The sequence below is a fragment of the Cupressus sempervirens genome, chromosome 4, assembly GCF_028749045.1.
Source record: "Cupressus sempervirens isolate cs-2001-9-10 chromosome 4, ASM2874904v1, whole genome shotgun sequence".
Lineage (NCBI taxonomy): Eukaryota > Viridiplantae > Streptophyta > Pinopsida > Cupressales > Cupressaceae > Cupressus > Cupressus sempervirens.
This window is the reverse complement of record NC_143121.1, coordinates 91,335,144-91,362,676: the sequence shown is the minus strand read 5'-3', so window position 1 is coordinate 91,362,676 and position 27,533 is coordinate 91,335,144. Positions and strand designations below refer to the sequence as shown.

The 27,533-nt window shown below is 35.0% G+C and overlaps 1 pseudogene; it reads left to right on the top strand.

Annotated features, from left to right (window-relative positions):
- The first annotated feature begins 16,751 nt into the window (after positions 1–16,751).
- LOC149560070 (cytochrome P450 750A1 pseudogene) lies at positions 16,752–25,048 on the top strand (annotated as a pseudogene).
- Positions 25,049–27,533: the final 2,485 nt, after the last annotated feature.

Sequence of the window (27,533 nt, the reverse complement as noted above, 5' to 3'; positions counted from 1 at the left end):
GAGCCTCTATGAAACTACACTTTAAGATCTACCCATATCTCTAACCATGGGCTCTAAAATTGTAGGTTCCTAATTCAAGAATTGTGGTTCTCATTGGGGATAGTTGATTGATTTATATCTGCATTGTCCAAATGAAAAAGATTTTCCACTAAAACTTCCCAGCACCCTAGTTGTGTTGGACTGCTAAAAGCTACACCCACTTGCAGAAGAATAAGTACTTTTTGTTGGATGGCTAAATTGATTGTTCTTGTTGTGCTAAAATTTATGAGATTTCCTCAAGTTTGAAAAACCACCATTGCTTTGTGTTGGATGATGTGATCCTCCCTATTGCTACTCCTAGTTATCTCTACATGAAAGAGGTTTCCTACTACTTCCCACTCCTTGGTTTTGTGTGCCCTTGGATATTTAAGGTATTATTTTGCTAGTAGAATTTGTTACAATATATAGTCCACTGATATAACTAAAAAGTGGGGGGAATTAGTTATCCAACTATCATCACAAGCATTAACCTTAAAAAAAGTTAACCATGTGATTAATACAAATTGAAACCACAAAAAGATACTCATACACAATTAACACCAGATATATTAATTAGGGAAACCCTTAATCAAAGGGAAAATCCTAGTGGGGATGGTACCCACAAGATGATGTACTAATGTAAATATTCCTTATTAGAGGATAGACCCTATTAGGAGTCTATTACAATATTTACTACATATGAGTCCCTATTAGGAGACTTTGAACCCCTATTAGGAGTTGTGGAAGACTGTAGCACCCACTGCCCAAATAGCTTCAAGGTTAAGATCAAAGAATCCACTATCCAAATGATCTCTATATTATTCCTTGTAGAATAATAGACCTGAAATGTACTTCTTCCTCTATCTTTGTCTTGTCAACTAGAGTTATGTTCCTTCAGATCTTGTAGCCAGATCTTATACTACTCATCTAATGATCCCTTGGATCACTTACACACATTCAACAAGAATTCTACTCCTTCTTATGCTACGCACTAACGCTTTGCATTCCACTTGATCTTCTTCATCAAGATCCATTACAAATAAGGAAAAAAACTTTCCTTTATACCTTATCTTCATAATAATTCCTTGAGTTAGCCTTGAGGCTTTCTTAATTAATTAAAATAAGATAATTAATCAATTACAACAATGCTGTCAGCTCACAATCTATACCAAAATTCATACATGTGAAACCATGTCTTGCACACATGCCGGTGTCACCAGACTGTCCTCTACCACTATTATTTGCACATCATCTTCCTTACATCTTAGATGAAAGATAACGATAAATTATCACAACTATGTTTTCCAATGCTCTATTTCTACATTACTTCTAGTAAAATAAGTGTTACTTCTGTACAACATCAAATCACATTTTGTCCTTTAAATGACATCAACAAGAAAACCTTAGGAGCATGTCCTCCACTGTGCATCATCTAAAACTTCCTCAGCTCCTACACCTACTAAGTTTACTAACTGCTATTCTTCTAATCCTAGTAGAATTACGACTATTCTTCCAATCCTAGCAGAATTACTACTATGTTGACACCAATGAAAATTGTAGTCATGAATGCAACATATCAATACTTTCCAATGCTTAGGATACTTCCCCAAAGTAATATCATCAGCATTCATGCTAACAATCTACCACTTTGGCATTGATGATAAGATAGATGAAAAATATCTAAGTTCCAAGAATACCAAATTGTACTCTATTGGTGTTGTTGTCATTCTCATCTTCTCAAATCCTCTTCATCAATCAAATCTCAAATTCTTTGGAACACTACTCTATTCATCTTCTTCTTTTAGGATCAGAAAAAATTGTTCATAGTAAATAACTTCCAATACTTTATGGTTGCATCTACACACTTATCCTTTCTTCTATGCACTTACTTGTCCTTCTATGCACTTGCATATCCTTTTGCACACTAACATGAATTTTTCTATATCTAACTAAAGAGATAACTCTCCCCCATTTCCATCTCAACAGGTTCTTCTCTTCTAATGTACATTCTCAATATGTTTTTCATGTACATTTTCTCCCCCATTGACATCAATATCAAAGGTGTCAATCACAATACCAATTGTTACAAACCAGCTGCTAATTATCTTCTTAAATCATCAACCCACTTGAGTGTCCAAAGACACTATTCAATACCAAATACCTAGAGTCCTCTATGACTCAATACATATTAGATTCTCCCCCATACATGAAGCATCAACATTCATTCTAGTCTAATAATAGTGCTTTGTACTACTAGATTAATGCACTCCTTGCATCAACTACTCTAAAGTGGGTATGGGCATGACCCCTAGAATGCTTATTAGGTACTCAAAAGTATGTTTAGGCAAAGGATTCATAAAGATATTTGCAATCTAATCTTTAGTACTTACATACTCCAGCCTTATCTCCTTCTCTGTTAAAACATCATACTTTATAGATATGTGCTTTAACTTAGAATGCAATACTAGATTCTTAGAAATACTTATTGTACTTGCGTTATCATAGTAAATGATAACACACTCTCTAAACTCAATCCAAATATCCTTTAACATTTTTTTGGTCCACATAACTTGATTATAGTTATTTGCTGATGCAACATACTTTGCCTCAGCTATACTCTGAGATATACAGTCTTGCTTTTTTCTCAACAAAGAAACCAATCTTCCTCTAAGAAAGAATGCTCCACCATTGGTGCTCTTTATGTCATCTATACTATCTGCCCAATCTGCATTAGTATATGCACACAAGGTCAAATCACTTGATCTATCATACCATATTCCATAATAAGATGTACACTTTGAGTATCTAAATATCCTTTTTACAACTACATAATGATATTCATTTGGATTAGCTTGAAATCTTGTTACAATCCCAATTGCATTTTATATGTCTGGTCTAGTGTGAGTCAAATATTACAATCCTCTAATCATAGATCTATAGTTCTTCTACTCAACTATAGATGTCTTATCTTTACTAGATACCTTGTGACCAATTATCATGCATGTACCAACAAGTTTACAATTTTTCAACAAATCTTTCACATATTTAGTTTTTGAGATAAATATCCCATCTCTGTTTTTTGCAATCTGCAATTCTAGGAAAAAATTCATTTTCTCCTATCATGCTCATTTCAAATTCATTTTTCATCTCTTAAGAAAACTTGTCACATCCTTCATCATTTCCTCCAAATATTATATCATCCATCAATATTACAATCATAAATAGACCATCATCTTTTTTTCTCAAATACAAATTATCATCTGATGTACCTTTGATAAATCCAAGCTTTGATAGATACCTATCCAACCTTGCATACTAGGTTCTAAGTGCTTGTTTTTCAGACCATAAAATATTTTCCTTAGTCTGCATACAAAATCTTTGTCTTCTATCAGAGGGAATCCATCAGGTTTCTCAATGTAGACTTGTCTTCAAGTTCTCCATTAAGAAAAGCTAACTTGACATCCATCTAATAAACTTTAAAATTTTGGCTTGCTGCATAATCTAAGAACACCCTTACTACTTCCATTCTTGCCATTGGTGCATAGGTTTATTCATAATCTATGCCTTGTTGTTGTGAGTATCCTTTGCAAACAAGTCTGACCTTGTTTCTCACAACTTCTACTTTCTCATTCATTTTATTTCTAAATACCCATTTGGTTCCTATTACATTCTTGTCTTTAGTTCTAGGAACTATTTCCCATGTCTTATTCTTCACAATCTGATCTACTTCTTCTTTCATAGCTTGCATCCAGTGATCATCCTTACATGCCTCATCTATGCTCTTATTTTCCACTTGAGAAATTAGACACAATTCCTCATTTACTTTATTTCTTGTCATCACACATTTATCCTTGCTTCCAATTATCTACTCAGGATGTTGATTCATTTGCATGTTTCTGCTAGAAGTAGGAGTTGACATCTCAACTCTCATCTCTTCCCCAAGTTCAGATCTTTGTTCTTCTCTATGCTCAATAGATACATCATTCTAAAAGTCATTGTTAGTCTCAAAAATAACTTAAGATTTTTGTCTAACAAATCCAGAATTATCCTCTTCTTCATTAGAATTATAATCTACCATCTTTTCTTTAGTAGCAAACTTTTCATCAATTCTTATCTTTGCACACTCAACTATTGTCTTTGTTCTATAGTTGAAAAATCTATATTCTTTTCTTTTCAATGAATAACCAAGAAACATACCTTTATCACTTCTAGGATCAAACTTACCAATATCATCATCTCTCTTTATGTAACACTTACTTCAAAATATTCTAAAATACTTGATTGATGGTAGGGTGTCTTGCCCATACCTATTCTGATTTGTACTTTGTTCAGAGCATATACTATAGTGTTAATTTCTTCTCTCCAAAATGTCTTTGAGACATTATTCTAGAGTAACATTGCTCTTGCTACTTTCACTACTGACTTGTTTCTTTTTTCAGCAATCCCATTTTGTTCAAGTGCTCTAGGTGAAGATAACTATCTTCTAATCCCATTCCCTTCATAGAACATGTTAAACTCTCTAGAAGTGAACTATCCTCCTCAATATGATCTTAAACACTTAATCTTAACACCAGATTCATTTTCAGCTCTATTCTTGAATATCTTAAACTTCGCAAAAGCTTCAGACTTCTCTTTAAGAAATGTTACACATATCATCCTAGTGAAATTATCAACAAAAATCATAAAGTACCTTTCACCATAGAATCCTCTAGTCCTTGCAGGACCACTTAGATCTATATAAAAAATCTCCAATTTATCTATAGTAGAGAACTTCTTGCTAGGAAGAGACACTTTCCTCTACTTAGCCAAAACATATTTCTTGCAAATCACATTAGTAGGCGTAATAATCTTAGGAGGATCTCTTACTACAAATGTATTGCTAACTTTCACAATGTTATCAAATTTTATATGACAAAACCTTCTATCCCATAACCAAATTTTGTTAGCCTTTGCAAACAAACATGTTATTGTAGTGAGATTCAACTAAAACACATTACCCCTAGATCTAGTTCCAGTACCAATCAGCTTACCATCTTTGTCTTTATTAATGCATGTCTTTTCTATGAATTGCAATAGATATACCTTTTCCACCAACTATTTAACAATTAGAAAATTATATTTCAAACCATCAACAAATTAAACATCATCAGCATTAGTTTTCCCATCAAGAGTAATAGATTCAATCCCTATGATATGATAGACTGCATTGCCACCAACTCTAACAATACCTCCATCATTATTTATCAACTTAACAAATTTTTTCATATCACCAGTCATGTGATGTGAACACCCACTATCAATTATCCAATCTAATTTCTTCTCAACTTGGGTAACTAAATCTCTCTCTTCTCTAATTTCTCTATCAAAATCATCTTCCTTGATAGCCACAAATCCTAATTCATCATCACTTTCACTTTGATCTCTTTCATCATATTCTTTATCATCATTAGCATACAAAAAATCTCCATTTTTATCTCTTCTAGGCTTAAATTTTTCACTAAACGTTTTCTCTCTTTTAGGACATTTAGATGCATAATGACCATATTTATTACAAGTCCAATATTTAAATATTTTTTTACCATATTTCTATCTTCTTACCATAAATAGCTATTCCTTCTTTAGTATTCTTATCTTCTTCAGATCTACTCCTACTAGAAAAGTATCCTCTTGCACTAGAACTTCTTGATAGATTAGGTCAGATGTTTATAGCATTGAAAGTTGTCTCAACTCTGGCTAATTCTTTAGATTGTCTCATATATGCTTCTATAGATTCTAATCTTCCAAGAAATGTTTCTTTTGTGTGTAGAGCATAACTAGTTGAATCATCTAATCAATTTTCTTGAATGGTGGTGTTAAAATTTTCAAGATCTTCCATATAACCTCATCATCTTCTTTAGTTCCACCAAGAGACCAGATTCCTAGAATAATTTTTGAAATTCTTCCTACATAACTTCTTATAGATTTATCTTCCATCATCTTGGTATCTTGAAATGCACAAATCCAATTTTGCAACCTAAGTCTTTTTGCATGAGCATCACCTTCAAAAGTAACTTCTAATGTTTTCCAAATTTGATGGGAAGCTTGAAATATCTTTACCTGATTGTATTCATTCTCTAGAAGAGATGATATTAGGGCTTCTCTAGCTCTCATGTTACACATGAATAGATCTCTCTCTAGTTCATTACATTCTTCAAGATTTCCTTCTTCCACAATTGTCTTCTCACTCTTTCTCAAGATCCAATAACCCAGACCCATGCACAATAGATGAGTCTTCATCCTCTCCTTCCAACTATCATAGTTGGCTCCATCGAATCTTAGACTATATTTTTTGAATATATTTTCCATTGATCTCCCAAAGTTGTTAAACCTTATGTCTAAGGACTTGATGCTCTGATACCAATTATTAGAATATATAGTCCATTGATATAACTAAGAAGGGGTGAATCTGTTATTAAACTATCATCACAAACATCAAGCTTAAAAAAACTTAACCATGTCATTAATATAAACTGAAACCACAACAAGATACTCATACACAATTAACACTAGATATGTTAACTAGGGAAACCCTTGATCGGAGGCAAAACCTTGGTGGGGATGGTAACCACAGGATGATGTACTGATATAAATATTCTTTGTTAGAGGATACACCCTTTTAGGTGTATGTTACAACATTCAGTAGATATGAGTCCGTGTTAGAAAATTGTGAATCCCTATTAGGAGATTCTAACCCTATTAGGAGTTGTGGAAGATAGCTGGCCCCACTACCCAAATAGCTTCAAGGTTAAGATCAAAGAACCCACTATCCAAATTATCTATGTATTATTCCTTGCAAAATAATAGAACTAAAATGTACTTCCTCTGTCTTGATCTTGTCAACCAAACTTCTACTCCTTTAGATCTTGTAACCAGATCTCATATTGTGCATCCAATGATCAGTTGGATCACTTAAAAATAAGGAAAAAAACTTTCCTTTATACCTTATCTTCATAATAATTCCTTGAGTTAGCCTTGAGGCTTTTTCAAATAATTAAAATAAGATAATTCATTTATTATAGTTCAACACTATCAACTCACAGTCTATACCAAACATCATAAGTGTGAAACCATGCTAGTCTCATCCTACAACTATCCTCTATCACTTTTATTTGTGTGTCATCTTCATTACATCTTAGATGAAAGATAATGATCGATTATCACAACTTTTTTTTCCAATGCTCCATTTTAGCAATGCCTCTAGTAAAACAAGTGTAACTTCTGTTCAACATCGAATAAGACTTAGTCCTTTAAATCACTTCTTCAGGACAACCTTAGGAACATATCCTCTACTACACATCATCTAAAACATCCTTAGCTCATGGAGATACTAAAATTATTGATTGTTATTCTTCCATTCCTACCAAAATCACTACTATGTTGACATCAATTACAAATGCAGTCATGAATGCAACATATCAATACTTTCCAATACTTAGAATACTCCCCAAATGTAATATCATCAGCATTAATGCTAACAAGTTCCCCAAAAGACCACCATATCCAAAAGTAACATGCTATTGCACAAGCTCATAGCCTACTTAACAACATCCTTAAGGTTCTTAGGATTGAATACCTTCACACCCCTAATGATATGGTTGCTCAATTCCTGAATAATATTTTGTACCAATAGTGGTGAACTGTTCTTGGTCCATTCATATGACATAAGCTCTAAGAAAATTCTCTCATACTATACCACTATCATGGCATACTGTATTAGATTGTGAAACTCATTTTCCCTTTGTTGGTGTAATTGCTCTGGTAAAAAGTGATCACGAAACATTTTAGGAGCATCTATATAACATTACTCATGTCCACTCTAAGCTTCTTTACCTCTATTTTACACCATGTGGCTATGCATTTATCCAAGGGGGTAATGTCATACCCTTCTATGACATTAGAATCAAGGACTTGCATTGAAAAGTATCTATCCAAAGTAATCAACTAATTTTCTACATTGAAACCAATGCATTCTCCTTTGAATGACTTAATCATAGCATGTTGTAGATCATTGATCTAGGTGGCCATAACAAACCTCTTCCTATTGTTAAGATGATCTCTATGTCTTGTCATTCCTAGAGTGATGTAATTCCTCTTGATCGATACCCTTCTAAGGAGGTAGGTTCTCTAAGATAATCTTCAACATCTTATAAGTGTTAGTCCTCTGAGTCAAAATGATGCACTTCATTCTTCTCCTCCCTATTCTCCTCCTCAATAGGGCTCTCATGAATAGTTTTATGAGGGATGCCATTCCCAACCCTTCCTTGGCCTCTACCTTGCCGTAGGAAACAACCCCTCACTCTTGAAAAATAACATGCATTTAAGATCCTTACCACTTAAATACTTAATGACCTTGAGGAATGATTACTCCTACAGTACTAGATCAAATTTTGGTATGTCATCTTCCACTAATACTTCATTAAGTTTTTCTTCCTCCTCCTTCAACCTTACTTGTCACCTCATTTGTGTTTCTAGCTATCTCCTCGAGCATAGCTTCTAATTGAAAAATTTTATCCCTTGGCTATTGATTCTCATCTTCCTAATTCCCCTTCTTCATCAAATCAACATTAGTCACCATCATGGATTTACCAATGGATTCTAGGTCTGACATATGCTTCTAGGTTTTCTAAAATCTAATGGCTTTGATACCAATTTAATAGGAAAAGTCTTGATCCTTTAATATTTTCCACCTTATTCAAACCTTCTTAGGTTCCTAACAAAGTCCCTTAGATTTATTCCACACTCTCTATGATTGATACAAATATTACTAATCAAGGAACCTATTAAGGCTTCCTATCATGTTAATCTCAACTAACTTAAAAACCCCTAAACTCACTTGATCAAATTGCTGATCTATAAACTAGGATTTACAAGTTTTATAACTTTAATCCAAGTACAAATTTAATCCGTGATCTAGGCAATAACTATGTGGTATGTATTTTAAACCATTGAAATTACAAGAAAATTTATGCTTTAAACACAATTAATCAACTATGTGTTTAATAAAAACAAAAACTTAAAGAATTGAGAGAATAAGAAAGAGAATAAAGAGACACAATCAATTTGATATAGAGTTCTTTCAGGTAGGACTACATCTCCAAGTCCACTTCTCAATCAGGGGACTACTCTATTAATTCTGCCAAGAAAACACTTTGTTACAGAATCCAAGCTTTGTGCCTTCATAGTCTATTTCTTCTTTTACAATTTTTGGTGTAGAATAACACCTTATAAAATCTCTCCTAAGAATTCAATAAGTCCCTCCTATTAATCTCTCATAAGAATTTTTTTTTCCCCAAGGAATAATTTCCCACAAGAATTTCTTTTTCCAAGTCTAATTGTTTTCCAAAGACAATAACACCTCCTTTTATACAAAATGTTTTCTTTATTTGGTCTAAAACCAAATAACAATTATCCCCCTTTCACCATAACAAAATAACCTCTTTTCCCTTATTTAATTGCGGGCATAACAAATTTGTTTGGTAAACTTGTTTTATGTGTCATATTTGGATTTAGTTTTAACCATAACCTTTGTTTTTAATAAATTTAGTGGCTAAACATTTTTTTAAACTAACATACTACTAGCTAATTTCAAAATCCAAAAATGGTGCATTTGCAGGGAGTGAATTTAGCATATAGGTGGTTGGGAGATCAAACCTCCCCAATACCATTTTAAATGTCATGGCCATGTGATTTTTAGGAAACAAATAAAATATTGCCAAAATATAATCCCAACGATCTCGTGTGGCTTAGTAAGGAGATTAATAAGTAAATCAAAATCATTTGCCAAGATTCTTGCTCAGTCCATTGGTATGGAGGGAAAGTTGGAAGGTAAAGGTTATGGGTTCAAATCCCTAAAAAAAAAATTGAATAGACACGCTGATTTGTATTGCCATGTGCCATTACTTTGTTTGCACACATCTTGACATGTATCAATCAACTATTAATCCAAAATGTTGATGTCATCAAAATTATCTTTTGTCTTGCAAACTTCGAGTTGTCATAACTTTTGTATCTGGGATCTATTTTTGACAAAATAAACGTCATCAAAAAGCTCTTGACAAGACCTTTAAATTGAAACCCATTGTTGAGCACTTTCAAGATGATGAAATTTTACCTCTTTTTTACATGTCAACCTCTAGTTTGCCAGATTGACCTGAACTTTGATCAAGCATAACTTTTCGCCATGATCTCCTTTTGACAAGATTCTAAATGCATCAAGATCGTATCAGGAAGCTCTAGTCACTGATGTTGATTCCAAAAGATTCTAAGGTTTGAAAATGGTAGGCCTTGTATATCCACTTGGATCATTCCTTCCCACTGAGAAGCTTTTGGACCTCCATAAGTCTATTTTTACATAGAATGAAAGTGAGAGCATGTTTGCCTCACTTGTCCAGTATCACTTGTACAACTTGCTAGAATTCTAATATCTAGTCCATCAAACACATTATGAAGAATGACATAGCACTACTAATACAATAAACCATATATTCACCAGTGTTCATTGTTACATCCATCACCCACATAGTACCAACTAGTAGAAATAGAAGCAAAAAAATTGAAATAACTAATGAAATGGAAAAAGTATCAACATTTTGGACCCCTCATATAGAAACATCATTAGAAAGTGAAACTTTCAAATACTCTTTTACCATCATAGGCTGAAGACTTGATTCAACTTGCACTTGATCCTTACTAGCTACTACAGACATGAGAGTCAGTTTACTGCTCGCATTTACTATCATTTTCAAATGCCCTATATTTACAATTGATCCTTCATTCTTCATATGATGGGCTCTTATAATGTATTCAATTCCATCCTTAAAAAAATGATACTTATTATGTTCCCTATAGAAGATAGCATTTCTATCATATAAGTATGGGGTACCCAACACAATCCCACAGATGTCAAGTGGAACCACATCAAATTCAACCTCATCTATGAACTTAGATGTTATTGCAAATCTTATCTTACATTGCTTAGTGACTCACAATATTTTATCATTGTACACCCAACCTAATGGATAAGGCCTCTTATGTGGCTTAGTTTCCAATCCCAATTGTTTAACAACTTCTTCTAAAATTAGATTAACTTGGGACCCACTATCGATCAATGTGTTAATTTTAGTATATATAGAAACTACCCTTATATGAAAAAGTTCACACCTTTTACTATCTTTAGGAACAACATGACTTTTTGAAGTAGAAGCATATGAAACATAAGTGGTAGAATCAAAAAAACCTTTACCTTTAAAAACCATAGGTGATATTGTTGTCTCGTCACTAGAATCTAATCCAAGATCCTGAACAATAGCTAAAATCTTTTGCTTTCCTTTTTTATCCTTCAAAAACCACTTTGGTTTCAACTCTGGATGCAATTTCCAATACTTTTCTTTGGTGTGTCCTTTCTTCTAACCATGTGAACAAGTAGGCTTGTTACTTTCCTCTTTCTTCACTATGGCTTCTTTCTTGCCTTTGTTGTTACTTTCAAGACAAACAAATTCTTTCTTTGAACTAGAACTTGTTTTCCCTCCACCTGCTTAAATATGGGTTGCTTGAACACATACTTCATCAAAGTTAGAAGGACTAAACATCAATATTGTATGTTTCAAATAAGAATGCATTCCACCTATATACTTTAATAAAGTATTTTGCATGTAAAGAGGAACTGTAAGAGTTAATGCCTTCTTCCTAGACACTTGTGTATACTCTTGCACAGACTGTCCTTTACCTTGCCTAAGATTTTGCCAATCCATAATGGCTTGTTGCAAATAACCCAAAGGATAATTTTGTTTATTTAAAGTAGAAGTAAATTTAGACCAAGTTGAAATGATTTTACCATGTGTAGCAAGATCATCCCAGATCTTAACCTCCCACTAGACTAATGCAATGCCTCCCATTCTAAGTGTAGCTAGCTGGATTTTGGAAGAATCATCCAAAATATTTTGAACCGTATAGTACACTTCAATTTGCTTAAGTCAATTATCCAATTTTTCAGCATCCAATTCACCACTATATATAAGAAAATCAAACTTTACATCAAGCTTTAACAAGGGTGTCTTTATAGAATGTTTCTTTTTAAAAGAAGTAGATAGAGAAGAAGAAGATGATAAAGAGGATGAAGAAGATGGGGATGGAGGTTCAGGAGGGCCACTACCACCTCCTACTCCTTTTCCTTTGTCATCTTTTTAGGAAGATTTAGCTTCTTCCTTCTTCTTAGCCTTGTCCACCTTTCTCAACTATTGTTCATCCCTCTCTTGAAGAAGAATGTCCACCAAAGCTTTCAATTCCACAAAAGCTCTCTGGAAGGCTTCTGCATCAAACTCAAAAAGATTTTGTTTAGATGCCATGATTCATGGAAAAGTTTTTCTTTTTTCAATCTCTGGATTGAACTTTGCAAGTTCATGTTCTCCTTGTTTCAAATTCAACCTAGTTAACATTCACCACATACAATTTCTCAACAAAAAATAGGCTCTGATTCCACACTTGATTTGTAAACTAGTATTTACAAGTTTTGTAACTTTAATCCAAATACAAATTTAATCTTTGATCTAGGCAATAATTGCATGGTATGTATTTTAAACCATTGAAATTACAAGAAAATTTATGCTTTAAACACAATTAATCAACTATGTGTTTAATAACAATTAAAACTTAAAGAATTGAGAGAATAAGAAAGAGAATAAAGAGACACAAACAATTTGATACATAGTTCATCTGGGTAGGACTACGTCTCTAGGTCCACTTCTCAATTGGGGCACTACTCTATTAATTTTGGCAAGCAAAACACTTTGTTATAGAATCCAAGCTTTCAACCTTCACAATCCCTTTCTTCTTTTACAATTTTTCGTGTAGAATAACACCTTATAAAATCTCTCCTAAGAATTCAATAAATCCCTCCTATTAATCTCTCATAACAATTTTTTTTTCCCAGGGAATAATTTCCCACAAGAAGTTCTTCTTCCAAGTTTAATTATTTTCCAAAGACAATAACACCCCCTTTTAAATACAAAATGTTTTCTTTATTTGGTCTAAAACCAAATAACAATTTTCCCCATTTCACCATAACAAAATAACCCCTCTTCCCTTATTTAATTTTGGGAATAACAAATTTTTTTGGAAATCTTGTTTTATGTGTCATATTTGGAGTTAGTTTTAACCATAACCTTTTTTTTAAATAAATTTGGTGGCTAAACATTGTTTAAAACTAACATACTGCTAACTAATTTCAAAATTAGAAAATGGTGCATTGATGGTGTGTGAATTTAGCATACCATTTTAAATGTCATTGCCATGAAATTTTTAGGAAACAAATAAAATATTGCCAAAATATAATCTCAAGGATCTCACATGGCTTAGTAAGGAGATTAATAAGCAATGCCAAATCATTTTCCAAGATTCTCACTTGGTCCATTGATTTGGAGAGAAAGTTGGAAGGTAAAGGTTATGGGTTCAAATCCCCCAAAAAAAAATTGAATAGACATGCTGATTTGTATTTCCATGTGGCATTATTTTGTTCGCACACATCTTGACATGTGTCAGTTAACTATTGATCCAAAATGTTGACATCATCAAAATTATCTTTTATATTGCAAACTTCAAGTTGTCATAACTTTTGTGTTTGGGCTTCATTTTCGACGAAACAAATGTCATCAGAAAGATCTTGATAAGACTTGTAATTTGAAACTCATTGTTGAGTACTTTCAAGATGATGAAATTTCACCTCTTTTTTATAAGACAACCTCTCACTTAACAAATTGACCCAAACTTTGACCAAGCACAAATTTTCACCATGACCTCCTTTCAATGCAATTCAAAATTCATTAGGATCGTATCAAGAAGCTCTAGTCACCGATGTTGATTCCACAAGATTCTAAGGCTGTAAAATTTTTAGGCCTTGTATATCCACCTAGATCAGTTACACTACTTCCTCAACAACCTAGATGGACTTTTAGGATAGTAAAGGCTTCATAATGAGGTTGAGATTGACTTGGTTGGTGATTTAAATGCATCCCAAAGTTTACCCTTCTTACCAATTTTCAATATTATATCCCTATTAGGACAAAATTAGCCCTCCTAATGTGGTTTTCTAGGCTTTTACTCCAATTTTGTCTTAAGGAATTTGCAAACTAACTTCACTTCAAGATAACCTTTTGGAAGAAGTGTAATATCTACGTTGTCTTAGGTCTTGACTCTATCTGGGTGATCCCACAATAATGGGTTCCACTTTTTGACCAATTTTGACTCTAAAATCAATATTTTTGCAACAAACGTCACGTTCAAGTGACTATATCTCCAAAACTATAAATAATTTCAAGATGACATAAGCTAGTAATTTTGAGTACTTTGTTCCTACTTTGTAACCATATTTTTTAATCTAAAAAAAAAAATTATTTATGTCAATTTTTTTTATCTCCTCCAAAAAGTGGTACATAATAAAATTCAATATTTTAAAAAGTGGCAGTCTATTTGACACGCATAACTTTTTTTCTAGAAATGATAATGAAGTAATTCTTTCTGCGTTAGATTTGTAGCATCAATATCCAGTGTCTACATTTGGTTTGATTTATTTTTGTTGAATATTGTATAGTTTATGAAGTTTTGAAGTGACATGAACCGTAATTCAGACATACGTTCCGTTTGACACAGATAATTTGAAGTCAATTTATCATAAACCATTTTTTTTTTAATAGAAAGGTATCTCAATAAACCAGTGCCTCCATATCTTTCAAAAAAAATTTGACCTAATATACTAATTTTCCCGAGGTGTCAAAGTTAGTTGATGTTCAATTGGTAATGAACCTATAATGAGTTAAACTCATATTTGAAAGTCTTAATGATTAAATTATGTAATAAAATTATAGTCATTGGAAAGCTTGCTCCAAGAAGCACATTTTGACATTTTTTATTTTACAATAGCAGATCATTCTCCTACAATTATGGCAGTCAAAAGAGTAAGAAAAAGAAAAAAAGAAAAAAAGGTTTAAATTTTTTTGATTTTGCATGTTCGTGCGAACATGGCGTTCACGCGAACACATTTACCATGTTCGAACCTATGTTTGCGCGAACATGAAAATCATGTTTGCGTGAACATATATATCACATATGTTCGCACGAACATACGAAATATGTTTGCGTGAACATATGGTAAACTCAATTTTGAAAATTTGAAATTTTTTTCATTTTTGTTCGTCCCACTAAAGTGGAACCCATTATTGTGGGTTCACCCATCTATATAGTACGAGACTAAGAAATGAGGGTTTCTAAGGGTTTTTTGTGGCTTAACAACATGGACAATGTTGTTTGACATCAAATCCCCTTCAAATTGACTAAAAGGACCTCAGCTATTATATGGTGTTATAATCAAACCCTATTTCTTCACATGCAACAAGGATCATGAATTCAGGTGCTATATTTTGCAGATTTCAATCACTTTTTCACCTCTCCAACCTAGTTGGGCATGCCTCTAGATTGCTTAGGGCTTGTCAGAAAACATATAAAACAACATTATTTGACCTCTTCTGTTTGGCAACATATAGTTTATTGGGTTTAGTCTCATTGACCCAAGATTCATGAAATTTTAACCATGGTAATGAAAGTCAAACATCATTTTACAAAGCACTGCCTAGTTATGGCAAGAAATAGATAGTGACTAAAGTAAATTCAATTTGACAAAAAAAACTTAACGAAAACCATTTAAACTATGTATGGAGATGGAAAATAAGTTCCTTTAACTATTCCACTTAAAATGTCAAGAGATTCAATTCATATTTACACAGTATGATCTTTGCAAAGCTATTTATAGACAAATTTGTAATAAATTTTCTCATTCACTTTGCATTTCTTCAACTTTCTACCTTACACATCCCTTGGAATAGGTTTAAATAATGAAAAATGACTTTCCTAAACCAATTCTAGGTTGGGCATAACTACTTTTAATCATCTTATGTGTAAGTAAGTTTGTGTAAAAAGTTGCTCAAAATGCAACATTGATATGTGTACTAGTTTTAATCAGAACATTAGATTACTATAATTATAAGAAATATTGATTCTCTAGCAACTTAAAATTTTGTATCTTCAAATAAAATTAATTATGAGAGAGATGATCAAACCTCTTCAATTGATATGTATAATAATTTTAATCAATTATTAAATTAATATAATTTTAAAACACGTCTATATTTGAAATATCTACTTTATGCTTCAATATTAAGATTCTTTTTCAAACATTTGCTAAACAATGTAAAGCATTGTAGAGATAAATTAGAATATTGAACTATTTTTATCAAATGTAACACGCATTTAAGCTCTACGGACTTTTTGATTTTTCAGCGTTTTAAAAAGTATGAGGCTTTATCGTTGAATGTTTCAGACAATTCCACGGATTCATTTGAATTATTTGCATAAGTATCTTCTTCATATTTGTCGTTATTGTCTATTCCAGGCTTGGAAGTATTGTTCGTAAGCTATTCGACTTTGTCATATTCGATTCACAAATAACATACTGAATTCAGAGTCTGCATTCAAAAATTGCCATTGTATAACGTAATTCCTTGAATAGATATATAACAAGGCCCGCAAACCTTGACTATTGATTATGACGAGCAATAGAGGTATCTCTACCTATATATAAATAGAAGCCCACGAACAGAGGAGTATTCAAAGAAAAGTTTGTGCGTGTCTGCTAAGTTCATTTAGCAATGGCAGCTTCCTTTCAATTTCTTGGAGTGAGGGTAGAACAGCTTTGTGGCCAAATGATCACTGCTCTAGGGTTGGCATTTGTAGTCCTCGTGTGGGTATTAGTAAAGCAGTTGAAGAAGGATCCTAAGTTGCCTCCGGGGCCAACCCCATTGCCCATCATAGGAAACATCCATCAGCTTGGGAAGTTTCCACACCGTAGTTTTCATAAGCTCTCAAAGAAGTATGGACCTGTGATGTACTTGAGATTGGGTTTTCTGCCCTGCGTGGTGGTCTCTTCTTCTGAGATGGCCAGGGAGTTTCCGAAGACACACGATTTAGTGTTCGCCAACAGACCCTCTACAGCTGCTGGAAAACACATCGCTTACAACAACAAGAACATGGGCCTGGCTTCTTACGGTCCGTACTGGAGACACATGAGGAAGCTCTGTGTCATGGAGTTGCTCAGTGCCAAGAGAGTTGAGTCCTTCCGGTCCCTCAGAGGAGAGGAGGTTTCTCTCGCTATGAAATCCATGCGGGAGAGGAGCGAGCAGGGGACTGTTGCTGTCAATGTCAGCAAGTCTCTGCTGGATATCACCTCGGCCATTATCTGGAGGATGCTGACTGGGACGAGATTCGATGTTGATGATGTGACTGGGAGAGCGGGTGAGCTCAAAGACATGGTGAGGGAGATTATCAGCACTCTATCTGCTGTTAACATTGGGGACTTCTTTCCTTCCATAGATTGGATGGACCGGCAAGGCCTCAAGAAACGCATGGTGAATGCCCACAACTTCTTCGACAGGATTGTTGGGAGAATTATCGATGACCATGTTGAGCACAAGAGAAGGGCTCTAGAGGAGGAGTGGAGTAAGGACATTCTGGATGTGCTGCTCGAAGTGGAAGAATCCCAGTCTCTCGACGTGGATTTCACAGTGCTCTTTGTACGTCGCTTTCACTACCCTCTCTCTCTCTGATTTTGTGCTGCATTTTTGATGAATAGTCCTTTTCAATTAATAAAATTTACTAAGATTACAATTCACAAAAAAGGGCCGGGGGGTACAGGATCACCCCGCGAATGAGTCCAATCAGGCAAAGCTGGAACAAACAACATGGCCGCAGCCAGCAACTATAAACTATTCATCAAAAAAAAATATTACAACCTCATGCTGCCAAGGCAGTACCAGAAGAGGGAGGAGGATCATCTTTATCTGGAAATCCCCACGCATCAGTGGGATTGTAAGGCGGACTAGGAACAATCCAGCCATTAGCAGCATCTGCAATATCTGGGGTAGTTGTAGTCTTCGCATCCTTCTTGTTTGGCCGCGGAGGAGAAATTGCCAAGACCAACTGGGGAAACTTGCCAGAGTGCGCCCGTCTAGGGGGGAGGAGCTGGAGACCAGCCAGAAGCCCGCCCGGGGGGGAAGCCGAGGACCAGCCAGCACCACCACGTGGTGGAGAAGCGGAGCGGCACCTCCAACCGCCATGACCACCGCTGGGAGAGCGATGGCGGGGACCCTGGGAGCGCGGCATGTGAGAATGGCGGCCAGAGGACTGGCATCTGGAACGGCGACCGCAGGATGAGGAAGCATCAGTTGAGGCCTCCAGAGGCACTCTGGCAATAGTACAAGGAGCATTGCCCCAGTGGTTTAACAATTCTTGTAAGTGGGCAACCTCCAATGCAACTTTATTAGCTTGCACCTATATCTGCATAATGACATTGTTACAAATGCATGCCTTAGTGTATATTGCAATGTTAACATCCAAAAAACTGTGAGTGAATAAAACTGCATTCCTGTCTTTCCATAGAGAAAACAAAATTTCCATCCTGAAGGTATGCCAAATCTGGGAAAACTTTCGAGGAAATTTGGGGGAATCACCCAGAAGGATCATGTGCCATGAAAAAGGTTCGGGCCTGAAAGGCTTGAAAAAATCATGGATCTAGTGCCAATAATTCTGAACACGTTTGCAAAACCAAAAAATATGCAAAAAGGACTCAGGTTGGCCACAGAAGGGGCATCTGGGATCAGGAACCCCAATGTGCTTGAGCCGAGGCCCTAGGGGAAGACCTTGGAAAGCAAGGCACCAAGCAAAGTGACCAATCTTAGGTTCTGTAATGGCACTCCAAATGGTGTCGAACCATTCTTTCCATTGAGAAAGTGAAGACTGCAAATGCCACCGTTGATTAAGCGTGTCTACCATCGAAAGGTGGGGCGAAAGCCATCTATATCCCATATTGGGCTTATAATTGGTAAATGGAGTGGCAGGAAACCACTTCCAATCATACCACCAAGGTTGAACAGATTGAATCCCCACTTTATGAAGTAAGTGCATAGGGATGGAAGATAATAGAAGCTCATAAGTCTGACGATCGAGACGAACAAGGCGGTATTGAACTTGCATATCCTCCCAAGACCTAAAATTCATGGTGACTCTTGAAAAAATATCCTTAGTAGTGCGAATGCCTCGTTTATAGAAATGTAGAGCACTGGCACCTTGAGTCTTGGCAAGAGGAATACCCTAGAAGGCAAAGAGGGGAGACCACCAAATGTTCTGCTGATTTAAGGACAGTCCATTGCGGAACTCATCACTAGCCCAATGAAGCCAAGGTTTAACAGCTTCTCAGGCTTTCCAGATGCTCTTTATAATGAAGGAGCCCTGTATGACCACTGGTTCTCGCATAGTGAGAAGGGTCTGAAAACCAATTCCCTTCCAGGCCGGTCTGTTAGCAGGGAAGCCAGAAGAGATGCAATGTCTGACAAGAATTTTCCAAGCTTCATCTCCATAAATAGCTCTGATAATCCATTTAGCACAGAGGACAAGGCCCTGCTTCCGAGTGGAAAGCAGGCCGAGACCCCCAGATTCCCTCGGGAGACAACAAAAATCCCAAGCAACTCTGTGAAAATCATGATGGTTAGAACTAGAGGCCCAAAGAAAATCTCTGAGCAAACATTCTAATTTGAGGTATGAAGCTTTGGAGGGAGCCTAACAAGAAGAATAAAACACATGGGTGGCAGCCAAAATCTTAGAACAAATCTAAAATTTACCGGCAAGAGAAAGCGGCTTAGTGATCCAACAATCAAGCTTTTTGGTAATCTTTGTAAGCACAACATTCCAAAGTTCTATAGGGGAAGCCTGGAAAGCAAAGGGAATGCCAAGAAAGTGGAAAATTTCTCCACGAGTAACCCATTTCCATTGGAATTGGCTGAGCTAAGGCGGAGCTGGCAAAAAAGACTATCGGTAACAGAGCATTTTATGCCATTGAATGGCAGATCCAGAGGCTTGACAAAAAGTGTCAAGACAATCTAACACATTTTTTATGTTTTCTTCATCCTCAAGAAGAGTGAGAAAAGAATCATCAACAAAATGACCATTGACTAACTGGGAGGAAGAATCAGGCAAGGAAATGCCACGGACCAGCCCAAAAGACACAGAATGAGCAAGTAAATAACCAAAGCCTTCGGCAGCAAGGGCATAAAGCACAGGAGCTAACGGACAACCTTGTCTAATGGAACGAAAAATTCCAAAAGCTTTAGATTGTGAATTATTGATGGTGATGCAAGCATTAGCGTCACCAAAGAGCATCTCCATGGATTGAAGAAAATTGGGACCAAAACCAAGAGCCTGAAGCATAGCCAAAATGAAAGGCCATTCAATACGAGCATAGGCTTTAGCAAAATCTATTTTTAAAAAAATAGCCTACTGCTTGGACTTACGGGCCCATTCCATATCTTCCCAGAAAGGAATGATGTTGTCAAGAATATACTTGGATTTGATGAAGCCAGTTTGTTCAGGCTGCACAATTAGAGGATTCTTACAAAATAATTTTTCATATAATTGCTTTATTGTATTCTAGGTGGGAGTTGTTGTGACCAATAGTCACATCATCGCCCAAGCCTGGGGCCCCCTTTTGTCTCTTGGTCTTGTCCTTTTGGCTTTAGTTCTTGGTAGTATTGGGCTAAATCTTCTAAAGTTTGCTCTTTCAAATGAGAATTGGTAAAATTGGCCAGATTTGAAAAGTGTTGTGCATGTGGCTCTGAGAATGGAAACTGTTTGCTTGTTTGAGAATTGAATGTCTTGACTTACTATTTTCAGAAATTCTATTATTAGTAAGTCTATTTTTAGTAAATTTCATTGCCTCTCAGATTGGCCTTATTTTGACTTTGGGACAACTTACTATTTTTAGAAAGTCTATTTTTAGAAAGTCTATTTTTAGTAAGTCTATTTTTAGTAAATTCCATTGCCTCTCAGATTGGCCTTATTTTGATTTTGGGACAACTTACTATTTTTAGAAAGTCTATTTTTAGTAAGTCTATTTTTAGTAAATTTCACTGCCTCTCATATTGGCCTTATTTTGACTTTGGGACAACTTACTATTTTTAGAATGTCTATTTTTAGTGAGTCTATTTTTAATAAATTTCACTACCTCTCAGATTGGCCATATTTTGACTTTGGGACAACTTACTATTTTTAGAATGTCTATTTATGGCAGGTCTATTTCTGCAACAAGTGAGCTATGATTGATAAAGAGCCAAAAGGGCACATGTGTCTATATCCAAAAGAATGAGCAAGCATGATAGTCAATCAAGAAAAAAATGCTCAAGTCTAGAATAACCCATGACATATCCAAAAGTAGAAAGGGCATGAAGATAATAGAAAAAAATGGTTGTCATGAAATTCTTCCATCATGGACAAAATCCACGATCTCTCAAAAAATCCAACTTTGGAGAAAAATGGTGGTTGCGGAATTCTTCCATCATGGACAAAATCTATGATCTCTCAAAAAAATCAGCCTTGGAGAAAAATGGTTGTTGCAGAATTCTTCCATCATGGACAAAATCCATGATCTCTCAAAAAATCCAGCCTTAGAAGAAAAAATGCTAGTGTTGGAAGTTTCTCCTTCATGCAAGAAAAAATGCTAGTGTTGGAAATTTCTCCTTCATGGAAGAAAAATTGGCTAAGTGTTGGAAACTTTCTCCTTCATGGAAGAAAAAATGGCTAAGTGTTGGAAACTTTCTCCTTCATGGAAGGAAAACTGGCTAAGTGTTGAAGATTTCTCCTTCATGGAAGAAAAAATGGCTAAGTGTTGGAAACTTTCTCCTTCATGGAAAAATGAAAAAGGATTAAGTGCTAGAAATTTCTCCTCCAAATTTTGAATTTCACCCTCTTCAAGTGTGTACCCAAGACTGAAAAATGATTGATGATGATAAAAAAAGGGGGGGAATTCTTCAAAATGTAAGAAAAGGCATAATAGTGAATTGAAAGCATTTGAAGAAAAAGGAGGAGAAAGCTCTAGTTCTAGAAATTCAAGAAAGACGCTCAAATCCAAAATTCTAGTACCAAGATCAAAGTACTAAGTGATCCGGTCCCAGACATTCAAGGTTCAAAGATAAAAGTTCAAATCCGGGTAAAAGCACAAACTTGTGTCACCTTTTATAAAGAAACGTGATATCAGAATGTGACAGTTCAACATTAATGACAAAAAAAATGGTATTTGTGTTTAAAATATGAAGATAATGTAAACTGATGAAATGTGTAGAATTGTATAAATTTTAAGCCCATAATTTTTATAATTTTTTTGACTAAGAATTTATTCATTTTATTTTATTTTGAAGTCCCTTTTTAAACTATAAAAAATATAGGATTTAGTTCCCGTCAAACAAGCATGTGCAAATCATCCTTTTTTGTTCTGATTTCGAAATATTTTATAGATGACATGTATAGCTAGTGAACAAAAAAAGAAATAATTATTTTTTATGTATATTTTCTTTGTTATAAGTACTCAAGTTCGACCTTGTCAGAATCCAATAGTTTTTTCCTCCCGTCAAAACTTACCTATCAAATCTATACCTTCTTGAAAAAAAATTACATATTCGTGAAGAGGATTCTCTCCTCTAGTGATAAATATAATTTTTTTATTTTTTTGATATGATTTACTATTTTTTTCATTTTTTGAGAGAGCATCTTCTGAAATGTTGAAATATCGACTTATAATATTTTGAGATATAACATGTTATAACTAATCAAAACACTCAAATTTTTTTATAATGATGATATTAAATTTAGGATCTATAAAAGGGTATTTTTAGTTTTTGAAAAAAAAAGAGTTTTGATAGAGAAATGAGATTTGACCAAAATAGGTTTTTGTATCACAAACAGTGACACAGATCTGTGCTTTTACCCATCCAAAAATCCAAGAATATGGCTAAGGAAATGTTTGAGAGCTTTATCAGAGAATCCAGTCGATGGAAAAAGATTGTTGATAATATCAAGTAAGGAATATCAAATGCAGTTGCATCCTTGTTATCACAAAGATTAGGGGAAGAGGAAATGAAAACTGATAATCTGAAAGTCAAGTTAGAGGAATTCTTTTAGCTAAACGTATATGGAAGAGATGATTTTGAGAACTTCTCCATCTTCTCAAATACAATGCACACTACTAAGGACTTACTACCAGATTGGGATGAAAGCTTGGAAAAAGCAGAAAGAGCAATTGCAATTCTAGAATTCAAGAAAGAGTCTGCACCAAGCATCAGTACAGAGGAGTTGGGAATAGTATTAGATCGATTTTGATCTTTCAGGTGAAGAAATCAAGGATAGATGCATTAAATGTAGAGTGGGTGTGCATAGGGATCATTTATTACACCCGACTCCTTAAATTAGCATGCATGGTGGGCATTTATTACCCACTACAGTAGTGGATTCCTTATGGCATTAATGTAGATTCCTTTCCATTGCCCTAATCCTAATTAGGGCTGATGTGGCATGATCTTGACCATCGGTTATTGTGATCATCTGGGCCACCCGTTGTAATCGAGGACCTATATAAAGTCCTCATTTCTCATTTGTAAAAGGAGATTTTTATGAGATTGTTGCTATGAGTTACTGAGATAATAAAATTTTCATTGGAGTTTGGTGAATACTTGACGTGTCTTAGTGCTTGCTTGTTCTCCTAAATTTCTTCAAGTAGATTAAGTTTAGCATAGTCAATGTGTGGTGATTACAATGGAGAATATGATGGTGTATTGATGAATTCCTTTGGTTCATATTTTTGACGTTTTAGTGATTCTAATTCGTTGTGTAAAGTTAGCCTGAACCCCTTTCATGCATATGCTCAACTTCTATCATTTGTATACATTGTTCTTTATGATGGTGTATGCAGTGATATAAAATTTTTTGGCATAACCCTTAAAGATTGCACTGGTTCATGCTTAGTTGTAGTATAACTTGGCGAAGCGGAATTCAGTAAATTGAGGAATTTGTCCACTAGAATAATATTTTTTGTTATCACTACCCTTAGGATTAGAATAAAATTCCTTAACCCCATCTTATTTAATTTTTGCATATTTTGTGAAAATTCTAAAAAGTACTTCATTGCAAAACTTTAAGATAGCTCCCACATCCAGTATGGCTTGAAATGAATATGAATAAACACATAAGGCCCCTTGTGATCATCAGCAAATCACATCAACCACCAATCTTATCCACAGTCAAGACCTGGCATTAAAGGAACCTTGAAGTCATTGTATGATCTTCTAGCAATCTTAGCATACACACGACTGTATTCAAGAGAGGATAAGATATTTCGATATTTTGTTCTACTGTTTGATAAGTCATAAAACACACATCAACAGGAATCTTACAAAATATTTTTTCTGCTGCTAATAATTTCGTATTGCAACATATATTTGAACAGGATCTGTTCATTGGTCGGATGGAGACAACAGCGACTAGCATGGAATGGGCAATCACTGTACTTCTCAGGCATACCCGGGTGGCCAAGAAACTGCAGGAGGAAATTGATTCTATTGTAGGTGAAGAGCGCATGGTAACTGAATCTGACCTGCCCAAGGTGCACTACATGCAATGCGTGATCAAAGAGTCGTTGAGGCTATACATGCCAGGACCGTTGTTGCTCCCCCATGAGAATAGCGAAGCTGTGACTGTAGGACCACAGGGCTATGTGATACCCAAGAAAACAAAGCTTTTTGTGAATGCCTGGGCCATTTCAAGAGACCAAAATGTGTGGGAAGATGCGGAGGAATTCAAGCCTGAGAGATTCGAGGACAACAAGAGCTTTGAGTATCAGGGGCAGGAGTATGATATGCTGCCGTTTGAGACAGGGAGGAGGGGCTGCCCGGGTGGGCACATGGCTATCGGGCAGATGTCATTTGTTTTGGCTCAGCTCTGGCACTGCTTTGACTGGAGGGTCGAAGGCGATCCTGCTGACTTAGATATGGAAGAAGAGTTCGGAGCCACAGTGTCAAGGAAAAACCATCTCTATGCCATCCCTTCCTTGAAACTGGCCGCAAGCTTCTAGCCTAGACGACTTTTAATAAGAAATGTATTGTTTTATTCGTTGCAGCACTTGAGAATATAGCATATCATCATGCTTACAATAATGGTGGCTTTTCTATAAATATTAACGCAGCTTCCCTACATGGGCCACTTGAAGTTTGTCTATAGATGGAATAGGATTTCCAGGAAAATAAGAAATTCAATCTAGAAGAGATTTAGTTAAACGATTTTTTATTTATAGTTTCGTCTTAAGTAAATAAATGAGTTTTGATGTCCTAAAGAGTTTTGAGGGTAATGAATGGTGCTTGTTTATTTCATCTTCTCTCCTGCAATCCTTTAATTCCCACGGTCTTCTCGAACAACTAAATCACCTGCATGCTTTCAAATTCCTCATAAACACTACAGTCAACATGACCACTGCATAAGGATACAATTCGCTTCTGTTTATCCACATTTGATTTCGAAGTTGTTAGCCAGAGGCGTTCATAAGTCAAACAAGGGATTAAACAATCTGTTTAAATGAAAACCAAATTTGAAAACGTGGTTCCAACTTCTGAATTTTTATATCAATATCTATTAAGGGTGGATGAATACCATTTAAAGACATATGTGGCCCTTTTCATCCCAGGTGTAATGCTTCTCCAATCAACGAGAACCCAACATCTCCCATATCAGCAAAGTCGCCATTGAATTATACTCGGGTCACAATCTGTCAATTGCATTTGGTTGCAAGTTTCTAATAACTTTCAAAAACCTAACCTACACTAATTTTAAAATTCTCGGGTTTCTAACCTGATAGTAAGAATGCCAGGGGCATCATGATCCAATAAGAAAGAAGATCTCGCTCATTTTGGATCAGAGGTTATCGAAAGCTATCAGCTATGTACTGGCCGGTTATGAACAGAAAACTATATAACTTTGAAAGTACATAAAATTGTATAATTAAAAATTGAGGTATTCAGTAACTCAATCATAATATACTGATTTGAATTAATAAATAAAAGGCTCATATTTCATTTATAAACTATCCTATGGGAAACTATTCCTACCAACTTGCTGACCAAAACTATGTATATGTTATTATTTTAATTTAATTTAATATAGAACTATTCTATAGTAATATAATACCTCAAATATTTCTCTATTATTACATTAATTTGAACAAGAGTGGAAAATTGTATCAATTGGGAGAAATTATTCTAATTAGAGATAGATATGGAAATATCATTTTATCCTATATGATTGAGTTGGGGTTACTAATTACCCATACATAAGAGGTAATACCATATCATATTGACATTAACTTGTTAGTTAATCATGGTTAAAAAAAAAAAGATAATATTTGAGGATGATGCCCTCAATGTCTCCATGGGGCTTCTAGGAGTTCAAATGAGATGGGAAATGTAAGATTTAATTATGAAATGTAAAGGTTTACATTTCAATAACAATTTTTTTTTGTTCTTTATAACTCATGTTGTCCAAGCACTTGAGAATATAGCATATCATCAAACTTGCAATAATGATGGCTCTTTTAGAAGCTACATCAACTTCCCAAGGACATTCATTGTCTTTTGAATATGCCCAAATTTTAGTAGTAGACTGTAGTGTACCAATTCCTCCCAAATTCTTTGATGAAGATAACATGCTCCATGCCCCTTGTGAGGATAATGTACACTTTAAATTGGATCCCCCTTCACCTAGGATGGAGAACTATATTAATGTTTTAGGTCTTGGCTTGGCAGTCAAAAAGTCTCCTATGTAAATAGATAGTTCTAGTAGGACTAGGTCCCTCTTTTCTAATCCACTTCTAACTAATGTTAGTTTTTATTTCTCCCAAAAATTGTTTGTGCTACAATCACCCCTCTCACCATCTCCTATAACTATGAAAACTTCTAGGCCAAGGGGTAGACCATCGAAAGCATCAAAAACTAAAATAGAAGTTGATGTAGGGATCCAATCAACTTTGGATGGTAATTTTCCTATCTCTAAACGATTGACAAGGAGTGTCAAGAGTGCTCCTCGTTAGTTATGAAGATCTTCTCATGGAATGTTAGCGGCATTGATGCCCTTGAAAAATGTAATAGGATAAAGCAGTGTCTTGAATATTTCCAATGTGATCTAGTCTTGCTTCAGGAGACTAAGCTATCAACAAATAACTTTCAGAGATCTATTGGAAGTTGGTCGACATGGAATTCTTCACATGTTCCTAGCTTAGGTGCTTCTGGGGACCTTGTTGTATTATAGAATCCAAAGACTATCAAGGCTCAACATCTTGATCAAGGAACTAATTGGCAAATGTTATCCATTCAACACTATGAACTTTCATTGCATTTAATTAATGTTTATAGACCTTCCCCTTCATCAAATAAACAAAGTTTATGGCTTACTCTTACAAGTTTTATCCAGCAATAAGTAGGTGCCAAATTTATTATTACCAGTAACTTTAATGTCATTCTTCATCCTAGGGATAAATATGGAGGTATTATTCCCCCACCTAGAGCTACCCA